The 22,238-nt window shown below is 34.2% G+C and overlaps 1 protein-coding gene across 1 annotated transcript in view; it reads right to left on the bottom strand.

The window, feature by feature from the left end:
• Positions 1 to 22,238, bottom strand: part of ERBB4 (erb-b2 receptor tyrosine kinase 4) — a 1,107,258-nt gene that overhangs the window by 584,678 nt on the left and 500,342 nt on the right. The gene's annotated exons all lie outside the window — the stretch shown is intronic.

Genomic DNA, 22,238 nt, shown 5'->3' with positions numbered 1-22,238 from the left:
CTTGCACATACTATGTTGCATTACAAGGCCATGGCTTTGCATCTATCCATCCTTCTCTCTAAGATACTTCCTCACAACTAACCCCCTACACCTGAAAAATACCCATCCTTTAGGACCCATTCAAGGTTCATCACCTTACAAATCCTTTTCTGAGTCTCCAGATAAGGCCAACCTTTTCTCCCTGCGTTGTAATGATATGAATGCATTTCACTCATTGCCCATATCACATTGTATTGTTTCTGTTTTTATATTTGACAGTCTCCACTATGAGACCATAAACTCTTTGAGAGCAGGTATGTGGCATTCTGCTTTCCCCTCATTAGGATATAAGCTGCTTGAGGGCAAAAACATTGTTTTGCTGACTACTGTCTCTTCAGAAACTAATAGTACCTGGCATGTAAGTATATGCTCAGTAAATAGAATAAATGCTTCACTGGATAAGTAAATGAAAGAGTTCATCTTATCCCCATTTCTAGGAGAGTTCCTGACCCAGACAGGCATACAATAAAAAGCTGACAAATTGAACTGATCTAAAAAGAAGTTTGATTATTAGCATGCTTTCGATTTCTTAGTGATTGTACATATGTACCCAAACTAGGGCACATAGGGGTGAACATTTTATGGATGTATTCCCAATTCCTCATTTATTACTTAAGTAAAATTTATATATATTATATATCAACGATGAATTAATATGCTAAATCTTCATATCAGTCAAAAATCAGACAAAACTTATACAGGATGAGACCCCCTATATTAAACTCATCACTATCTACTTCAAGTACATGTTGAGAAGAAAGTTAGCCTACAGTTTCCAATAATTCCTTTTCAAAGGCTTCTCCTAAACTGTGAGAATGTCCCCAGTCACAATTTGATTCAAAAAGAAAAGAAAAAAAACCAAAAAAGCCCTACTAAATCCAAATCTTAGTTCAATCCCTTGTCTAGTTAGAGATAATATGAAAGCTATAGTTTTCCCTAGTGAGGAAGGAGATTACATTTTTTTAACCTCACTTTGTTTTGGAAGCATATGTTAGCAAACCTTATATACACAGCATTAAACCAGACCCCGAAAGACACTAGAGAAATAGTACAGATCATGGAAAAATACATTTTCTTATGTGATGCTTGTATAACATACAAGTTCATATCCCTTTAAAAATATGAGCTACTACCCCTTGATTGAAGGTTAAAATTTTCTAAAAGTCTGGGGATAAGAGACAAAGCAATTCCTATTGTGCATCTAAACTACCCTGAACTAAAAAATAAATACTAGGGATGCAGTTATATTATAGCCACATGGTAGAAATGATCAAGATAACTTTGGGGGCTATTTCCAGGCAGAGGAAACAGGGTACAGTAGAGAAACTTATTCAGCTATCATGTCTTTCCTTTTCACTTTCACTCACAGTCGTTGTTTCAATAAGCCATTGATCAGTATCAATATTGAGAGTTTTTCTTGTATGTCTTTTGTGTTTGTTTTTTGCTGTTATTGTTTTAGGTTTCACGTTGTTTTAAATAAAAGGTTCTGTTTCATTTGGGGAAAGATTAGCAAAATGCAGAGGTAAAGGTTGGTATGAAATTTGGAACTTTTCTGTCTTCAAGTTTCCAAGTCCTATGAACAACGTGGAGTCCTGCCACATCAGGGAATGAACATGTATGGGAGATGAGAATGAACTTACCTGAGAGACTGTAGATGTGAAAGGAGGCCTTGGCCTAATGAAGGCAGCAAAAGGATGAAAATTAGCAAGAAAAGGTAATTATAGCCTCTCAAAAACACCACCAAAACTTTTTTTTAAATGACTTGTGTAAATGTATTATAAATATATTCCAAACTATACAAAAGTACTTAATTAATGCAAAATAACGATTAACTAATTCCACTGCTAATTATGTTCAGAGTTTGTACGTCCGTTTATGTCCCACCAGGATGAAAGGAGACACATTGGGTTTTCCTTGGCAGAAGAATACAGAAAAATGTCACAGGCTTAATATCTGTATACCAATTAGCATTCTCTCTGTGACAACTAGGTCTTCATATTTTGACATAAACTTCTCACATGCAGATTGATTCTGTGGAAATTGTAAACTTTTCCATGGAACATGGTAAATCTCATAGAACTGATACAACCACTTGAAATTCTGACCTGGATAAAAACATCTAGTCCAAACGACAAAGTTCAGATGGGCACCAGGAAATGAGATCAAATCTTTCCCAAAACACTGGCTCAAAGGTCACCACAATAGGAGAATGACTCTTAAAATCTCAGGGATTTTGGAAACCTTAAGCTGTGGCATTTCTTTGCATTTCATTATTTTATAGGAAATTACTGTTCTTTAATCATGTATATATTTAAAGTACTCATATTCAATATATGATTTTCAAAATAGTGATGAAATATACTATCGGGGTTAACAATATTTGGGGATAACTTTTCCTTCATATATGTAGAAACTCATGACACCTTTCTTTAAAAAATGTTGAGAAAATTTTTATATTTCCTTTTATGAGCACAACATAAAATTCATTATCCTAGATTATGACCTATTATATTTGAATTACTGGTTTGGTAGGAATTATTTTTCTTCATAAAAAATATAAGAAGAGGGCTTCCCTGGTGGCGCAGTGGTTAAGAATCTGCCTGCCAATGCAGGGGACACGGGTTCGAGCCCTGGTCTGGGAAGATCCCACATGCCGCGGAGCAACTAGGCCCGTGAGCCACAACTACTGAGCCTGCGTGTCTGGAGTCTGTACTCCGCAACGGGAGAGGCCGCGACAGTGAGAGGCCCGCGCACCGCGATGAAGAGTGGCCCCCGCTCGCCGCAACTGGAGAAAGCCCTCGCACAGAAACGAAGACCCAACACAGCCAAAAATAAATAAATAAATAAATAAATTTAAAATATATATATATATATAAGAAGAGAAAAACTACAAGTAAATCTTGTTGATTAGTTATTTGGTGATTAATTGGAGTAAGTGATAAAAAATCTAACAATTCTTTAAATTTAGGCTTTTTACAGATGAGCCCTACCTTTAACAGGTTCCCAGGGTTCAGGTCCCCAGAGTTGCCAGCAAAGCATGTGACTAAAACCAAGAGAATAAGGGGTCAAAAATACCTCTACCTGAGACTTTTCTTTTTCTTCAAGTTTGAATGTTCCAGTTCTCAAAACTATTATGAGTTCCTCATGCAGTCCCTCCCCTTTTTTTATTCCTCCATAAGGAAAAGAAGAAATACTTTTCTGGCTATTTTTCTTCCTCTCTAAGAGAACAGTTGGATTGTTAAGGTTCCTGCCATTTTCACCATATCAAGAAACCATGATGTTAAACTTATAGAGAAAAAGGTCAATTTTTTCATATTTGTGGGTAATACTGCTCAGCTAAGTGCTGGACTGAAATAAAAAATGAGAGCCACAGAAGAACATGTTGTGTTCTCAGTTATTTAAAAAAAAAAAAAAAGACCAAATGTTCTTTCTCAATCTTTTTCCTTATTTCACTGGCCATGTACATTTCTTCTAGGAAATGGTCAGAGGAAGTGGGGGAAAGTAAAATTAGGCAAAATATAAATGTATGTATGACTGTGTTCATTGTTACCATCGTGATACAAATTTTGTTTAGAGAAAGTAACAAAGCTTCTGGCAAATTGGTGTTCTGTAAATCACAATGAATTTAAATGATCAACATCTTTCTTAACACCGACTTTATCTCCAAAGTAAAAGTTCATTTATTTGCTTATTTATTTGGTAAATATGTATTAAGTACCTATTATATTTCAAGTATGCTATGCTAGATTTTGTAGGGCATAAAAATGAGAGAAATAACATCTGCTTTCATGATATTCACAGTCGAGCAAAGGAAACACCTAGCACAGGAAATTAGTGAGTGTTCAGTATATGTCTGTGGGATAATACGTGAGTAACTGTAATGTGATGTGTTCTATAAGTCACGTGTGTGTGTGTCTGTGTGTGTGTGTCTGTGTGTGTGTGTTTTATGAGGACTGTAACTTTGCTGCGAAGGATACTAACTTATACTCATTATCTTGGAATTATTACAAATAAAATCTTTTTTGAAGAGTTAGAACTAGCGTTAGTTCCCTTCGTAGTTAACCTCTGACAACGATAATTCTCCACTCTTCGTGAAGGGTCTTGAACAGAGGATGCTTTCCATGACTACATTTTGCTTTTTTAATGCTTAGTACCCCTTTCACTACAGATTGAGAACTATAATTAATACTTTAAAAGAAAGTCACAACATAATTTCATGGATTTGTTTTAAACTTTTCAGAACTTCTTATTAAATAGTACTAAGCATTGTTCAGTAACTCTCAGACTGAATAGCAATAATCTTAGCCAGTTTTAACTGAACAATGAACATGTGCCAGCTTCTGTGATAACCATTTTATACATATTTTTAATTTCTCAAGAACCTTGCAAGATAGAAATTATTAGTACCTCTCTCCTCATAGGGAAAATAAGGTTCAGAGAGGTTAACTGAGTCAGTTCCTGGAATCATTCTGACTCCAGGGCCTGTACTCCTACTACTACAGAGATGCCAGCCCACAAATCCCCTAAAAGAAAGAATCCATGTCATTCCAAGCATAGCCTGCGGATTGTGTTTTTAGCTGCATCCTAAACAACAAAACATGCCCAACCATTTTACACCTCTGAGAGAATTATTCTGTGGAAACTCTTAGCACACAGTCTACCAGATTTAAGTCAACTAATTTGTCTTAATGTTCACCTTTTTTCTAAATTTTAAGACGGTAAATAGAACATTAAAATAAGAAAGTAGACACCTTCAAAGTCCATGCCAGTTTTATACATGCATTTTAATAGAAATAGAAATTGCTTGTCTATTTTTCTCAATCACGTGGTGTATTTACCCCTTAACCCAATCTGATGTGAACATTTATAAGAACGGAAAATACAGCTCTTTGTAAAGAATATGTGACAGTGTTAATACTGATGGCTTTGCAGCCTGCTATCTTAAAATAACAAAGTAAAATTTCAGCAGGAATTATGGTCTCAGAAATTTAGCCCTTTTTTGTTATTTTGAAAACAAAGTATTAGGGCATCACTACTTCTAATTCCTCTACTAACTGTCCTACATCCATCTCCATACCTAGCAATGGTAACGTATATGTGTTGATCATAGGCATTTGGGAAATCCATACACATTGAGTAGGATAAGTTAATGAGCTTCTCCGTGACTTCTCATTTTGGCCTTTAGGCTGTTTATGATTAGGCTCTAATCTAAGTCTGTAGTTTCTGTTTGTTTTGTTTGTTTGTTTCTCCTGGGGCTCCTCTTCGTGATCTTCCACTGCAACCAAATTGATCTCTCTTTGTCATCTTCAACTTTTGCATATTTAATTGCCTCCTTCTCCTCTACCCACACAGACTCTATTTATCCTTCACTATCAGCTCTTTAAATCTTGCTTAACTACCCTGTTCTAATCTGAATATGGAAACTTTTCATAAGTCTTCTAACAAGCCCCTGAATTGAGATCTGGGAGTAGTACTGTAGGGTCGACAAAGTCTGATACCAGTCACTTGGGTTCAAATCCCAGTTCTACTACTAAGAGATAAGTGATCTCAGCCAAGTTCCTTAACCTCTGCTCTGGTAGCTATCACTTCTGTAAAATGTATGGATAAAAAAAGAAATAAGGTAGACATTGAATGTATTAATATACATAACATATTCAGAACAGTGTTGCATATAGATGGTCACTGAGCTATTATTATTAAAAGAAAATTAGCAGACAGGTCAAATAATTGTAGCTGCCTACCACTCCTCGCCAGTGTTTACTTGTTGCTCTTTTTCTTTATAATCCATTCAAAGGGCTTTACAATAAATGGATATTTCTGAGCTATTGAGTTTTGAAAAACAACTCAGGTTACCCATTGGTATTAAAATACAAGGAAAATTCCCAAACCTCTCAGAAGAAACTGCTCAGGTATGTCAAAGAATAATTATCACCATCTTCAGTTTATAGAATTGTCCACATACATTATTTCATTTGGGGCTAGTTTAATTTTTTAAGTTTTTAGCTTATTTAATGACCAGGGGAATACAAAATGAGACAAAACTGAAAAAGAAATAGCAGCAAAATGGATCATATTACATAAAAAAATTAACCACCAGCAGCATCTCACACTCAAATTACTGTGTTCTTTAGTAGCATAGATGACGAAAAATAATAAATCATGGAAAAGGGAATCAGGAAATAACCGTATCAGCATGGAATACCCTCTTCTCTGCAAAGGCTCAAAGACATCTCTGGAGTGTCAAAGGCATGTCCTTCAATATTTAACTTTTTCACTGTTCCTCATTTCAAATTGAACAATATGTTAATTACCCGATGAAGCGTTATAATTACGCTAATAGCTCCACTCTTACTTATAATTACTGCATCAACACTTTCTTCTTCATATGCTTCAATCTATACCTATTACATTGTCATGATGAAGACACATTAACATTATAATACCGTATAATTAGCTGATGAGCAATTAAATTATTCCACTGCTCTTGTTCCTCTTTGCCAAAAGGTTGCTTCCAAGCTCTATTATCTCCTCTTTCTCTTCAGTTTGCTTTACTGGTTCTTTTCCCCCCAAAACAAAGAGGCTCATAAGCTGTATTCAAAGCATTTTGATTTCAAATTCAGAATGGATAAGTGCTCAAGTTGGTGTTGGTCGAAGAAATAAATTGGCTTTATAGACAAGTTTTAAATGATTTTCATTTTGCTTCAATGATAAAGAACTGCAAATCTACATAACACGATAAAACTTTGCAGGACCATTCTTTCTAAATACTGATTTTTTTGTTTCAAAAATTAAAATTTTCCATAATTTACAGTAAAATTATTTAAACTATATTAGATTCTATTTGAAATACAGCCCTCAAGGATTATTTTATAAATAATTCAAACTAAACTTTCACAGAAACTCTGAAGCTTTGAGGATTGTGAACATAAAATAAAATACATACTGACTGTATAACTATGGCAATGTGCAATCTTTCCTTTTGACTTGTCCAGCTACCATTAAATATGTTTTCCTTTAAGTGCCCATTATCATTCTTCGAGATTTTAGTCCCTTAAGAAGGTTCCTGTGTGAAAACGGATCTCTCTCCTTGGTTAAAGACTTATTTTAGCCCAAATAAACTTTAGAACTAATTGGAACACAATTTTAATGACTCCAAAACGCTTGGCATCCACATGGCTTATCACTGCAATCACTTTCTGCATGTATGTGGCAACCTAACCCAGTTGCTGTTTAGTCCATATTTTATGAGAACTTAATCTTTCTTAGATAACTTTGGAGTAACATTATGAGCTATGAAAGAAAAGTGGAATTCACTTTACAAGCAAGGCCTATTTCAATAAAATGACTTTTGTTGTCTCAGCTTAGTTTCCTTTGCTATGGGGCAGAGGAAAATCTATTGAGTATGATGGTCTCATATGCAGAAACTTGCCTCTTTAGAAAAGCCATATGGGCCCTGACAACTTCCAAAAGCCATTTCAGATTATTAGTAACAATATATTTGGACAGTAATGACAAACAAGTTACCTCTGACTTGAGATAGACCAGAGAATGATTAAGTCCTTGCTTAAGTAACAATTACTTTGACTACAGTCCTGTGACTTTCAAAGTCCTTAACCATAATTTGATATTTTTAAACTGAAAAAAGATTCATGCTTTCACAGGGATACATTGTTTATTTTGCCTCAGGTCAAATATAATCTCTCAACCTCTGACAAACTGTATTAGCACTGCCATTTGTTTTTCAATTGTTATGGAAAAAACAAAGTTTAACCATTAATGAATGAGAATCTCTGTGTAGAACACAGAAGTAGGCTGTACTTTATATCAAATAAAACTTGGTCTACTGACAGATATTAAAGTTCAAAAGGCATCAAAATGCAATCAAGATTCACACGTCAGGATTTTAAATAGAATGTTAGCTGGAATAACTTGAGACTCTCACTCCAAATTATTAATACATTGTAGATAAGAATCTTATATTGATTTTAATTATTTATATGCAGTTAAAATGCCTACTGTTTTCATCTCTTGTAAATAGGGTTCCTAGTACACATGTTAAAAGCAGGAGTGTAGAGATTAAGAGCCTGAACCTTGAGTCAAACCCTGCTCCAACACTTACTGTGTGACCTTGAACAAGTCATTTAATCTTCCTAAGCCTATTTTGCAGCTATAAAATAACAGCAGTACCTACCTTATAAAGTTACTGGAAGGATAAAGGGAAAAATTTAACATAAAGCAGTCAGCACAGTGCCTAGCATAATGTGATCACTCATTAAATATTAAGTAGTATCATTATTCCCTATTATCAGTTTAAAGGTTATTTTTCTTTCTGTTCTTTGGAAAACACGTCATGCAAAATTCATAATTATCAGGCGCTATAATTTCTCATAAAATATTTGATCTGGAAAAGATTTTATTTTTTTTTAGTCTAAGTACTTCATATGCATTTTCTAGGAATATAAGTTTAATTAGTGCCCAAGTTAGCACTACATGGCAGTGCTCACTCCCAATAGTATGTCTTTCTATTTTACCTTTTTATTTAAGAGATCTGTAAAATACATATAACTGGGCTACAGTCTTTTAAAATATATGAAATTTTAATCATATATACAAATTACCACATGAATATAAAATTTAAATTGTATAATCACCTGTAGCCCGTTTGAACTCTTGGCATTATTCAAGGTATAAAACCAACATGTTTATTTTATTCTCTATATAGAATATACCTATAGAAAACCAAATCCCTGTTTTCAATGCTGATTTTTCTGCCTCCTTTCAGTTGAAGTATTGAGATTTTACTAGTCTACTTAACACTTCCTCTTTTAAACAGTACCAGAATTACTATATTTCTTTCACAATAAATTATTATATCTAACGGCTTCTGAAAAGGGTTCTTCCATTTCTTCCAGGACTGCTGCTATATCACAATGAATTTTAACATAAACTGGCTTTTGGAAATTCTCTCCCACATATTCTTGAAGCCTATATAAATTTTGAACCCCTAATCATATAACTTCTGATGGTAGTATTCAATACTTCAAAAGAATGCAATATTTGTTGTTTGTTAATGCCATCAGGAGTATTTTATTCCCACATTCCACAAAACTGATACCCTTGTGGTTGAGGGAAATTCATATCCCCAGTTCCTAATAATAGAAAAAGAAAACACAGATGACCCCAATTGAATCTGGGGAAAGTTTTCCTTTTTTTTTTTTTTTTTCTTTCTTCTCAATACCAATTGTTACCTGCTGTTTTGGTGGGAAGCTACAAAGATTGACAGGACACCCCAAAACAGATAGGAATTCAGAACCATCAGTATCTGGCAAGAATGGGGTCAAAGACCTAATAATAAGCCTTCCTCACTTTGTTACCAATCACGTGATAATAGTAACATAATAGCCATCAAAAGCTTGAAATGCTTTATTCTCTCTATAATGTTTCTTTAATTAATTATGTTAGGTGAATCTCACATAAAATTATTTATAATTAATTATGTTTCCTCAGCTTAACCTCTGGGACTTGGATTCCCATTTGATGGTTAAATATACTATATAACAATCAAATTGATCTTTTAATATAGTGTGGTAATATGACTCTCATTCACTTTTCAAATCCCATTCCCCTAAAAGCATCTTCAGAAGATCCCAGCTACGACTAATGTTTTGGCCTCAGAGTTAAGTAAGAGTAGATAATCTCTGGAAATGTGACTTAACCTTTCGGTCAGTAAGAGTTAGGGCTGATAGATGAACACAAAAAGGCTTCTCTCCACTGTTCCTAGAGGTGAGCCACTATTGTGTCCAAGGATAGCTTTTACAATCAAAGTAGTCTGCTGAAAATAACCAAGAGTGACAATCAGCTCTTAGCCCCCAAAGGAACTTCACATTGCCTCTGTCATTTACAAATGAGTAGTGTATCTCTGGAAGAGATGAGTCTTTGTGGCTACGTTACTAACCACAAGAATTGAGATATCAAGCTCTTCTATTCTGTTCATCAGTATATTCTATGGAATGAATAATCGTGGATTCAGTGGTATTCTGGGATTCTCTGATCCCAGCTATCACCATTCTTACCATCTATAGTTTGCCTCAGAAGAAGAGAATTTGGATATATGAATAAAGGTAGGATACCCAACCCACATTAACATTTTTCAGGCATGAAATAGAGAAGAGAACCTGAGACAGGTGGTTTTGAATAGAGATATGGAAAGTCTAAAAATGGAGAAACCTACTTTCAATGAGACATAATGAAAAAGCAAAAGGAAACAGAATCACAGCAGGTCAGTGCTGCAAGAGACCTATGAATACAAACTAACCCTTCCCTTTAAAGATGAGGGAACTGAGGCCCAAAGAGGTGAATGCCATTAACCAAGTTTGCTACATAGTAAATGGTAGGATGCTGGGAGTTCAGTTTTCTGACCCTAAAGCCGCTACAATAACAAAAGTGGTGAGGGAGCATTTTGCTGTTTATAATTTAAATGTGTGCAGTTTTGAAATAAATAAATAGTGTAAGTTGGTGTAGATCTGAGACTTCCCACTCCTACATAAATTCCCTTTCATGCATGTAGTAATACCTGGCAACAGTATCAATTTATTTATCATTTATCTTCATATTCATCAATTAATATGAAATTCTAGGATAAAAATAATTTTGTATCACAGGCCAGTGATTTTTATATTTTTCTACCAAATTGTCTATTTGCCACTGTAAAGGAGATGCAAATTCCACAGCCATGGGTGTGCAGATCATAACACAAATATGTAAGATCTAATGGAGAAATTTCTTCAGAGAGTGATATTTTGTCTTAAAAGAATCATGTAACATTTTCTATTTGCCTGTTTTCATGGGAAAATACTGTTTTCCCCACAAAAGTTCAAGGTAAATTAATGCTCCAAAGATCTACAAGGTTTGCTTTGTCTAACCTTGCAGAATTCTGCATATTCTCAGGAGTTCATATACTTTAGTATATACTATTTACCTTTCCCAGTTTGGAAGCCTACTATAAGCACAAGGAACTGAGCGCAAAAAAAATTCATACAAAAATGATTTTTTTCTGTTCCTCTGTTTCATATAACAGCAATTCTTCTCCAGAAAGGAACATGAATTAAAGGAAAGAGAAAATTTACATTGAATTTTAACTACATATTTCATACTGTTGTCCTGAAGTAAAATAAAAAATACTTTTTAATTCCCTACCTCTAATCAAAATCTACCTATACTTTTCCAGCAGTAACTCAAATATTTATTTACTTTGAATAATAAATAAGTATAAATTGATTAATCAAACCAAAAGTTCCAAATTATTCCCTTTAGTCACAGTGACTCATCTAAAGTGGATTTGGACAGGATAAAGTACAGAATGTATTTTCATAAAACTAATAGGATTTTTCAAGAATGGAAAAGGGGGACTTCCCTGGTGGCGCAGTGGTTAAGAATCTGCCTGCCAATGTAGGGGACATGGGTTTGATCCCTGGTCCAGGAAGATCCCACATGTCGAGGAGCATCTAAGCCCGTGCACCACAACTACTGAAGCCAGCGCACCTAGAGTCCGTGCTCCGCAACGAGAAGCCTGCGCACCACAAGGAAGAGTAGTCCCCGCTCACAACTAGAGAAAGCCCATGCGTGGCAATGAAGACCCAACGCAGCCAAAAATAAATAAATAAATTTATTTAAAAAAAAAAAAAAAGAATGGAAAAGGCATGAATCTTTTTCTCATCCTGCCATCTACCCATGCTTAAAGACTCTCCACAATAGTAATTCTTGAAACAAACATTTATAGAATGCTTGATATGAGATGATTCTAAGACAGACATTGTCCCTGTTTTCACAGAATTTAGAGTGATCAGATAGTAAACATCCATAAAGAAATAAAAAGCAAATTGTGATAGGTTCTCTACAGAGAATTAAAACAAAGTGATATGAGATTGATGCGTGGAGAGAATTGTATTTTATCGGATGCTCATGAGAGGACTCTTTGAGAGATGCTATTTAAGGTGAGCCTAAATTGACAAGAAAAACCATGCATGTAAAATTGAAGAAACATTTCAGAAAAACTAAATAGCTGTTACAAAGTCCCTAGGGCAGGAATAGAAAGAGTGCCACATAGCTGGAGCAACATGTTTAAGGAAGGTGAGAGAGATGGTGTCAGAAAGATGTGCAGAATGAAATTCTGTAGGATTTCATTATTTTACAAAAGAGTACAAAATTTGATTTTACTATAAGTCAATGGGAACATTGGAGTATTAAGTAGTGGAGTGATGACACTATGTAACTTATTTCAACTGTTTTAACCATATAGACGGTTGTGTAAAGTAAGGACTTTAAGGGTTGCAGCTGGAAACAGATTAGTGCCTGTGGTTTGGACCATGGTGCTGATATGTACTTAAAACCATGGGACTGGAAGAGATTACCTAGGTTGATACTGTGTATTGATAGGAAAAAAAATACCTCTAAAATACTTCAATATGTAGAAAATAAGTAAGGGAAAGTGTCCAGTAAAGAAGACGGAGACTATTTAGTGAGTATATTGACTTGAAAATAAATATATATTTTATTTTTTGTTGTTGTTGGCCACTCTGAGCAGTTCGTGGGGTCTTAGTTCCTGGACCAGGGATTGAACCTGCACCCTCGGCCATGAAAGAACGGAGTCCTAACCACTGGATCGCCTGGGAATTCCCTATAAATATATATTTTAAATGACACAGTTAAAAATAGAACAAGCAATATACCTCTATCCTATGCGTATTTAAATATATATATACTTATGCATACAAGGGCTCAATGACTATTTATAAAAATGTGTGTGTAAAGCTATGTATCACAAGTATTCACATAAAAATAAATAAATTATTTTAAATCCACACACAGAGGTAAAACACTTACAGGCAAAGGACACATCATTCGATGCTGACTACAAACAATCGTGTTCTTTGAGGTTGTCTGTCAACCTCTCCATCAGAGAATTTTTTTCCCTGCCCACTTCCATCTGAGCAGATCTCCAGCCTTCTCACCAGCTCCTTTCTTTGTCTCCATCCCTGCCATCTTTCTGGTTTATTCTCTCCATCCAACCCGCATCTCTCCATCTCTTGAAGATTATATTCTCACTCAGCTCTCTAAACACAGTAATCAAATTCACTCCCACGCCCACTTGTGTGTGACCGAATGCATCAGTGTGCTTAAAGGGATGAAGGCCCTTTATTTTATTAGACCACTTGTCTAGGTGTTAAAGAATGAAAAGTATGTCAATTCACTGTAGGTTTACCTAGTACAGTTGGGTCAGAGACTTTTATTGTGCATTCAAAGGAGTTTTCAGGTAGTCCAACAGAAAAGTAATTACCTGGAGAATTATGATTTTCTATCAGCTAGAATTTCTGTCAATCTGGTAATACAGTAACTATTCAGGTACTCCATTCTGATTATTTAAATGCGAACACTGATGGCACCAATGATTTTGCTTCATCTTTTAAGACTTGGAAAAGTTTGAAAGAGTAACTCTCCTTTTCCAATTACCCTGAATTAAATACATTTTTGTTAGACTAAATCATTGTTATATTATGTTCAGTTAACTTTTTTATGATAAAATATGCATTATTTCCTCAACTTTGTAAGACTTAAGTGTGAGAAGAAAAATGAAAATAGTTTTAAGAAAAATTATTATTAACTATAGCTCTTCAATAACTTTGTTAAAATACATATAGATACCTATATTCCTAACCTCCTAAATCCTCTGAATAAAAAGTAAACAGCATAATAATACAGGATTCTCAATGGACCTGCACTTTCCCAAGTCAGGCAAAAACAATGTAAATCTCTTAATGGGGTGTGTACATCACATGGGTCTCCTATTAAGTGTGCTGCACATATAATCTTTTGTGTTGGTACTTTTGATGGAATATTTCTACATGTTTTGCAAGATACAGAGTAAGAAAACCCCATGTGAGATGATGAGACAATACAGTAAAATTAACTAATTAAAGGGAATAAAGGAGTTAGACTATAAAGATAAGACCTCCAGGAGTAACCATAATCTAAGAGAGAACTTTGCAATTCCATAGATATTAAGAAAAATCATGAATGATTACAGAAAAAATAATCCGTTGGAAAGAAAATGTTAAAAAAATGTTTTTGAGGCGATTAGGTAGATTTCACTCTATATCAAATACCCTAAACAAATGCAAAATAAAACCAGTATCCGATTTTTATTGAACTGGAAAAAAAAATTACCAAGTGAGCAATAAAATGGACATTACCACAGTCCTAGCATAAATTTCAGCAACTCCCTGGAAAACAGATTAGCTTTAGGTCTCAAGAACTTTAAAAAAGGTGATATCTTTTGCTTTTGTAATTACACTCTGTCAAATCTCTCCTAGGAAATATTCAACACTGGGTACAGTTTTATACCTAAGGACATTTCCCCAACATGATTGGTAATTGTGAATTTTTGAAATATTCTTAATCTAAAAAAAGGTAAAATGTTAAACAAGGCTACATCCATAGACTGGAATATTATGCAATCATTGTCGGTGTTCTATTTCAGTAAGTTTTAATGACATGAGAAAATGTTTATAGTATAAAGCTTAATTTAGAAAATCAGCAAGCTTCTTCAAATATATCTTTTGACTCAGTTTTGTGTGTGTGTTTCTGTGTGTGTGTGTGTGTGTGCATGTGCACACGTGTGAAACAGAGCTACATCAATTAATTTTTTCTAGGTAGTAAAATTGCAAATGTATTATATAAATTTCTTTATTGATTTTTGCATATTTCAGAATTTTAATTCACGAAGTATATATTATATAGTGAGAAAAATAAAAGACTAAACAGAAAATTTTAAAAACAATGTAAATTTCCACAAGGGAGGTCAAGGAAGATAATGCCCAAAGAAATGCCCAATAGCTTTGCAACAGGAAAGGAAATGGTTACAAGAAAGAAAAGGACATTTTATTGATGTGATTAAAGCAGAAGTTATAGTTTATAGAGTTGGAGAGTAAATGCAGAGCGATGAAAGGGGGAGGAGGTCAGTGGGGATGGGCCTTTTATGAACCTTGGTTATGAAGAGCAACGCGGAAACAGGACAAGGAAGTCACTCTTTTAAGGCCCATTACTACGCAGGTCACTCAATCAAGTATGGGATCTGTCCTCAAGAAACATAACATTTTACAGGGTTTTCCTCAAAAATTCTCTCACATTCATATTTCCTACCAAGGAGACTCAGGAAGAATGACCCAGCATAGTTACCTTTAATCCAATAGGTCCTGCCCACTTGTAGGCTTTATACAGACGACTTGGCCTTAACAGCTCTATGCATTCCCTCATCATCAAACTTCTCTCTACCTTTGACTCTGAATTATATGATTAAAAAATAGCTGCAGCAATTTTCAGTACATATTCCTTCTTTTTCTTAAAGCAGCAGCTATTGGATGCATATTTAAAGAAGACATTTTTCAAAGAAAATATCACCTTAACTAAAAGGAAAATTCAAAATATTATAGTCTATGTAAAACTTCCATTCCTACATATAATCTTTGATCATTTTTAATATATTAAAAGGAGGTTATAGAAAAATATTTTTTCACATTTGTTAGATTACTTAATGAAAAAAAAAATACACATAGAAAAATAAAATATTGGAAAAATGCCCCCGACACAAAGTAATTACATAGAATATAGCAATTGTGAAAAATATGAAAATGACACGAGATTCTACATGAAATACAATAATATATTAACACACAGTTGTTTGGGTAGATTATTCTCAGAATTTATTGAACAAACAGCTTCTATCTATAAACAATCTATATTTGAGGAACTTCACTACATCCTGTTAAGATCCTTGATTCCAAATTGGCCTTGTTGGCAAATCAAGATATTCTATAATCTATTCTAGCCACAAAGCATTTACAAATAAATGACATTATTCCTAGCTTTTCTGACCCAAATACACTAGCTTTTGCTATTAATTAAAGAATGAAGTAAACCAAATATGTGTATGCTTATAATCATGTTGTTTGTTTTTTTTTTTAATATAAGAAACAAGCTTTTATCTCACTTGCTTCCAAAATGTGGGTAAGGGTTCAGTGTGATGGGAAGCAAGAGACATCAGAGCATGAGAAGTTCTCAAAGAGGAACAGATTAAATGAATTGAAATTATTGGACAAAAATATTACTTTCTTGGTATAGAATGGAGTGACCAGTCTGTGAACCCTTGGATAAATTTATTGCAAATGTCAATATATTAAATATTTATAAATTATTCTGATACTTAAAACACTTTATTGATCTCATGCTGAATGGTTATATGTTATATCCTTTATTAAATAAGGAACATAGTACACTCAGAATTTATGAGATCTTTTTCTTGATTTTTAAAGATAATATAAGAAATAAGTAAAATATTTAGGTATTTGATTATCAACTATATTTCCTCATTTTATACATGTATGTAGATAGAGTATATATGAATGACATTCCAATATATGAAAGTTTGTGTTAAATTTAAAATAATTCTTTGGAAATTAGCCTATTTGAAACTCAGATGTGAATCAACTTGTCTGTCAACGTATTTGCCAGAAAGTTATAGTAAAAGCAGAGGGGAAATTAAATTATTCCAATTCTGTATTATATTAAACTGAATACCACAACTAGGCAAGTGAGGTAGAGAGGGAAAAATCTAGTTGAGAAGAGGATTTAGACAAGAACAAGGTGTATCCTGAAGAGGAAAAGACCTTACACTTCCATCACAATCAAACTTCAGGGGTCACTATCGGGCCATAGAAACAAGCAGAGGTGGATTTATCATAAAGCAAAACAAAAGATAAGCTTCAGGGCCCCTCATTTGCACAGACCCCTTGCAAGGCCCTGAACCTAATTTTATGTTATAGTTTCATATTCTTATTAATTAAGTACCCCCCCCACACACACACACACACACACTCATAATGTACAAATGTCAAGCCTCTCAAAACCTAGATCTCTCTGGAAACCAATGGGAGAAAGAACTGCCATATCTGCATTTAAGTTTAATTGCCACTGGGTTTAAGCAGAATGTAGATATATGATGGCCTTCACCTTTTCCAGGTATGAATATGTGTTTACTAGGGAAATAACTCAACATATAATTTACTTGTACTAAGGGAGGGACTGGAAAACATAACCAGATATTGTAAACTTTCAATAGAGCAGACACTTGCAGGTCAGCCAGTAAAATATAACCACGATTGGGCCCTCAAATGGAAAATTCTTGGACTCTAGTTAAAAAGAGAAGGCTCAACTCCTGTTGAGCAACCCAAAATTGAGTTGATTCTCAGTGGATGAGTAAAAATGGTGCAAAAAAGTTGAGGTATCTTTAAATGCCTGGGAAGATTCTCCCTAAAATCTTGGAGATTTAAGTTTTCTTTTTCCAAATAATATGCATGCTCTTTCAATAAAAATTCTATTTTATTTTTTGTAAAGTGTCGATTTCATTAAAACTATTCTATATTGAATGTCACTATCAGCAGGAATTCCTTGGAGAGAATTGTGAGAGGTTACACTCTCTAGCAAGAATTGAGCATCATCTTCTGCTGTTTACCTGAATTAAAGATACAAAGTTTAGAGACACAAATTTCAAGGGAGGACATTTACATTCAGCAGCACAACACTTTATTGAGCAATCACTATGTACAAGGCACTGGGCTAAGATAGAGAACGATGCAAAGATAAATTAAGACTCGTCTCTTGCTTTAGTTTCAATCATACAAATGATTCAATATCAATAATTGATTCTTTAGTGCAACAGATTCCTTGAATAAAAATAACTGTTTTGCATGCTGTAGGTGACAGTAAAGCAACTTTTTATAAGGAAAACAGATGATAATTATGAACTTATTAACTACACATTCTGCAGCCACATTCCATTTCCTCCACAAATGTATAACCTACGGCGTGTGGCAATGACTCCTAGACAACAGTATCACAAAATACATTATATCGTTTTCAATATTTCTTTACAAACTATAGACTAAAATTCATTTTCTTCAATTTAGGATTTGAAAATTGCTAAATTTAATGCTTTTACATGCTTACCTTAACTTTCTTTGAAAACATCCACCTTCTCTCTATATAACTCCTCTGGCCAGCAACTAACTCTCCTGCACAATACCATTTCTTAGTAAGTTTGTCTTGTTCGTTCTTTTTTTCTAAGTGTCCACAAACTATTTTAAGAACTAAGTCAAGAACTACAGTCTTCACAATGACTCCCTGGATGACTACAGATGACTTCTTTTATTGCTTTTGTGTGTGTGTGTGTGTGTGTGTGTGTGTTTGTGTGTGTGTGTTTTGCAGATAATGTAGAACAAAAAGAGAGAGAACTGCTGTATCTCTGAATTTTCTGGATACTGAAGCTGCTGCTTCCTTTTTTTAAAATTAATACACATAACACCTAATTTACCATCTTAACCATTTTCAAGCATATAGGACAGTAGTGTTAGGTACATTCACATTGCTATACAAAAAATCTGCGGAACTCTTTGCATCTTGCAAAATTGAAACTCTATACCTGTTAAATGACAACTTCCCATCCCTCTCTCTCCCCAGCCCCTGACAACCATCATTGTACTTTCTGTCTCTGTGAATTGGACTCCTCTAGTTATATCATACAAATGGAATCATACAATATTTGTCTTTTTGTGACTGGCTTATTTCACTTAGCATAATGTACTCAAGTTTTATCCATGTTGTTGCAGAAGTCAGAATTTCCTTCCTTTTAAAGGCTGAATAATATTTCATTGAATGTATATATATTTTCTTTATCTGCTCATCTGTCAATGGATACATGGGTTGCTGCCACATTTTGATTATTGTGAGTAATGCTGCTATGTGAAGCCCATTCTTTTAAGATGTAAAACTAGTATGGTAGGCAAAATTCTAAGATGGCCCTAAGATTTTCACCTCTTTGTGTACACACTCTGCATAAGCTCCTCTCCTTGACTATGAACAGGACTTGAATATGATGAGATATAACTCCATAATTATGTTACTTCATATAACAGAAGAAATTTTGCAAATGTAAGTAAAGTCCTTAATCAGTTGATTCTGAATTAATCAAAATAGAGATTAGGATGGGTGGGCACAACCTAATCAGATGAGTCCTTAAGGAGGATAGAGAGATTTAAAGTCAAAGAGAAATGTTCTACATTCCTTGAGAAGCAAATGACCACGTTGTGAATGGCCTATGGAGGGGGCTATGTGACAAGAATCTAAGGGTGACCTCTAAGAACTGAGTGCAGTCCCTAGGTAGTAGCATGCAAGAAAATGAGGACTTCAGTCCTACAACCACAAGGAACTAAATTCTGCCAACAATCAGTGAGGCTTGGAAGAGAACCCAGAGCCTGATTTGAGACTGAAATCCAAGCAGACATCTTGAGGACCTGAGTAGAAGACCAAGCTAAACTGTACCCAGACTCATGTCCAAAAAGAAACCATAAGGTGGTTTAAATTGCTAAATTTGTGGTAATTTGTTATGTAACAATAGAGAACTAATACCCCTGGTTTTGAATTTGGGTTAGAAACCTTTCTTTATTGCCAGTATTTCTTAAGTACAGACTATAAACCATAATTACGTCATCTCTATTAAATTCATCTTTGGGAACATCAAACACACAATATGTAATATATTTAAGGGCTATTGATGTTTGTTAAACTTTTTACTCCTACAAAAATAATTGCACCTCTACAGAGTTACTTTTGATTTTTTTTTTCAACTTGATTTTTTGTAGCTTTGTTTCCCCTATTATTTGTTGTTATTGTTGCTACATGTATGCATGCCTGACTCTGGTAGTCAATTGTATATTTGTATGTTCTAGTCTGTTATGAGTTGGAAGACCAGAGGATCATGCTTACTTGTATTGTTTCTACAGTGAGAATAACTAAGCTATAAACAAGGATAAAACAACATCTGAACTTAAATTGTCGTTTTTTTCTGTCTACCTCTCAGGATTTAAAATTGCCAGAAAAAAAAATGATATATGTTTATGTGATGAGATAATATTATAAGAATACCAATTGACTGTTGGAATTTTAGATTATTTTTTAAAATTGTAATTGTTATCTTCATTGGAAGCTCTTTATAAGGCAAAATGGCTAGATAGAAGGTATTATCTGTTCTCAAATGGTCTTTGCCTTCACGTGACTCTAGTGAGTCAGGGAAACATGTGCGGGCTTCATACAGAACTAGTCCATCAATTTGCAAATTAGAACCATGGGATATGTTATCTACTACTTTCTGAATCTACACATATCACTTACTGACTCGTTAATAGAGAATATGTGTTTTATTTTTCCACTAGTGGTAATTTAGGTAAAAGGTTGAAAAAACTTACAGATAAGAACAGTGAAAAATACAATACTAGAAGGGAACAGGGGAGAAAAATAAGCTAGGGTCACCTTTTGAGAAAAATAGGAAGGCTTTTGACAATAGATTACTATAAAGTAACAGGTTTCAAGTATTTAAATCTTAAAAATTTTTTCCTCATGTTTTTTTATGCTGTCTTTCCCCCCCACCCCCTCTGCATTTTGTAGTGTGTGCTCTATTTGCTTTCTAAACCAAGGTAAAAGTAAAGGTTCCTTTACCTGAATAACTCTAGCTCTCACATCTCACTTCCTGGCACAAAGTTTAGATTGAGGGCATCTAGGGAGATTTCTATATACATAACCACTTTCTTCAATGCACACATCTGAATGTACATGTCTAATATAATCACTTTATTTTAGCTTTCTTTGTGGATAAGAAAAATTTCACACACCCCACCCACCCCCCACCCCGCCACCCATGTTTGCAGACATTCACAGTGACAAAAGTGATGGAATGCTTTGTTAACACCGCTGCCCACACACAACAGTCCTCCTGATTTGACATTTTTCCCTCTTTGGAACTTAAATGATCTTTTTTGGTACAGCATTAGATATACTAACATATTAAACATTTTTTAAAAAGGTAGGATATTTAAAATAGCATTAATACTGCTCTGTTGATATTACTTATGGAGTAAACAATTGAGTGAGAACTAGTTTCACTGAGTTTCACTGTAAAATTGTTACTGTCTTAATTATCTGAGCTAGTATGGAAAATAAATGTACCGCGATTATGATAAGGGTGATTAGGAATACTGTATCTTTCTCATTCACTTTTGGCCTATTTTTTTTTTTTTCACTCTGATAACTAAGAACCCCATATTTGTTTTCTGTTGCTTTAAACATGAGAACCTTAAATAATTCAGGCAAAAATAACCATTACTACCACTACCACCCACCTCCATATAGTGGGTATTTTTGACTTAATAACAACAAGAGAAGGTACATCTGCAAGCTTCCATAATAGACAGCCAGGAAATGTAAAAGAGCAGCCTTTCTGTAGCAAATCAATACTGTAACTGGAATAGCAACCTGTCTCCCAGAGAACAAAGGCACTGCCATAAGGAGTCTCTGTTTGCTCTTTGCCATCCCCCAAATCTACAGACATGTTTACAGAAAGAATGCCTATACCTCCTACTCAGAATTAAAAGGGAGGTCTTCTAAGCTTTGAAAGGCAATATTTGGGTTGTGTCAGGGGCTAGTATTTTATTTCTTTGTTCTGCTTCTGATTCCATATTGACATACAAATCATTTAATTTCTTTAAGAATTTTAAAGTAATTTCTTTAAATTGTTCTTTAGGTAATTCCTTTAAGTGCTCTCAGTACTAAATGTATAAAAGAGCTGTAGATGTAAGGATTAAAAGTGAAGCATGTGAGCAAACTGTTATCAACCTAGAGGCTTTATTTAAATAGCATGAAGTCACATAGTATTCACTAAAGCTTTTATTTTTTAAGGCTCCTAAAAATACATTTAAATAATATTTTCAACAATTTTTATAAAATACTTAAAACTGATGTTGCTTTTACTATCTACACGATATCATTTCTCACAGTAGCTCCAATGGAAAGCTACTGAATTCCTGCATTGGCAACAAAAATACCTTCCTTCAGTAATCACAGAAGCCCAGGATTTAGTAAGATATTACACTGAACTTAAAGAAAATCTGAACACAAAAACAACCTTATCTTAAACTATACTGTGGTTACCTTTCCCCACTTCTACCCCTATTCCTTCCCATGGACTTTTATTTTCTTTCACTCACCACTTCCTCTTTATGTGCAAGGTTAAGTTTTACACTGGTCTAAATTTTATT

Source organism: Eschrichtius robustus, chromosome 5 (assembly GCF_028021215.1).
Source record: "Eschrichtius robustus isolate mEscRob2 chromosome 5, mEscRob2.pri, whole genome shotgun sequence".
NCBI lineage: Eukaryota > Metazoa > Chordata > Mammalia > Artiodactyla > Eschrichtiidae > Eschrichtius > Eschrichtius robustus.
Note: the sequence above shows the minus strand (reverse complement) of the source record. Positions and strands in the feature narration are given on the sequence as shown.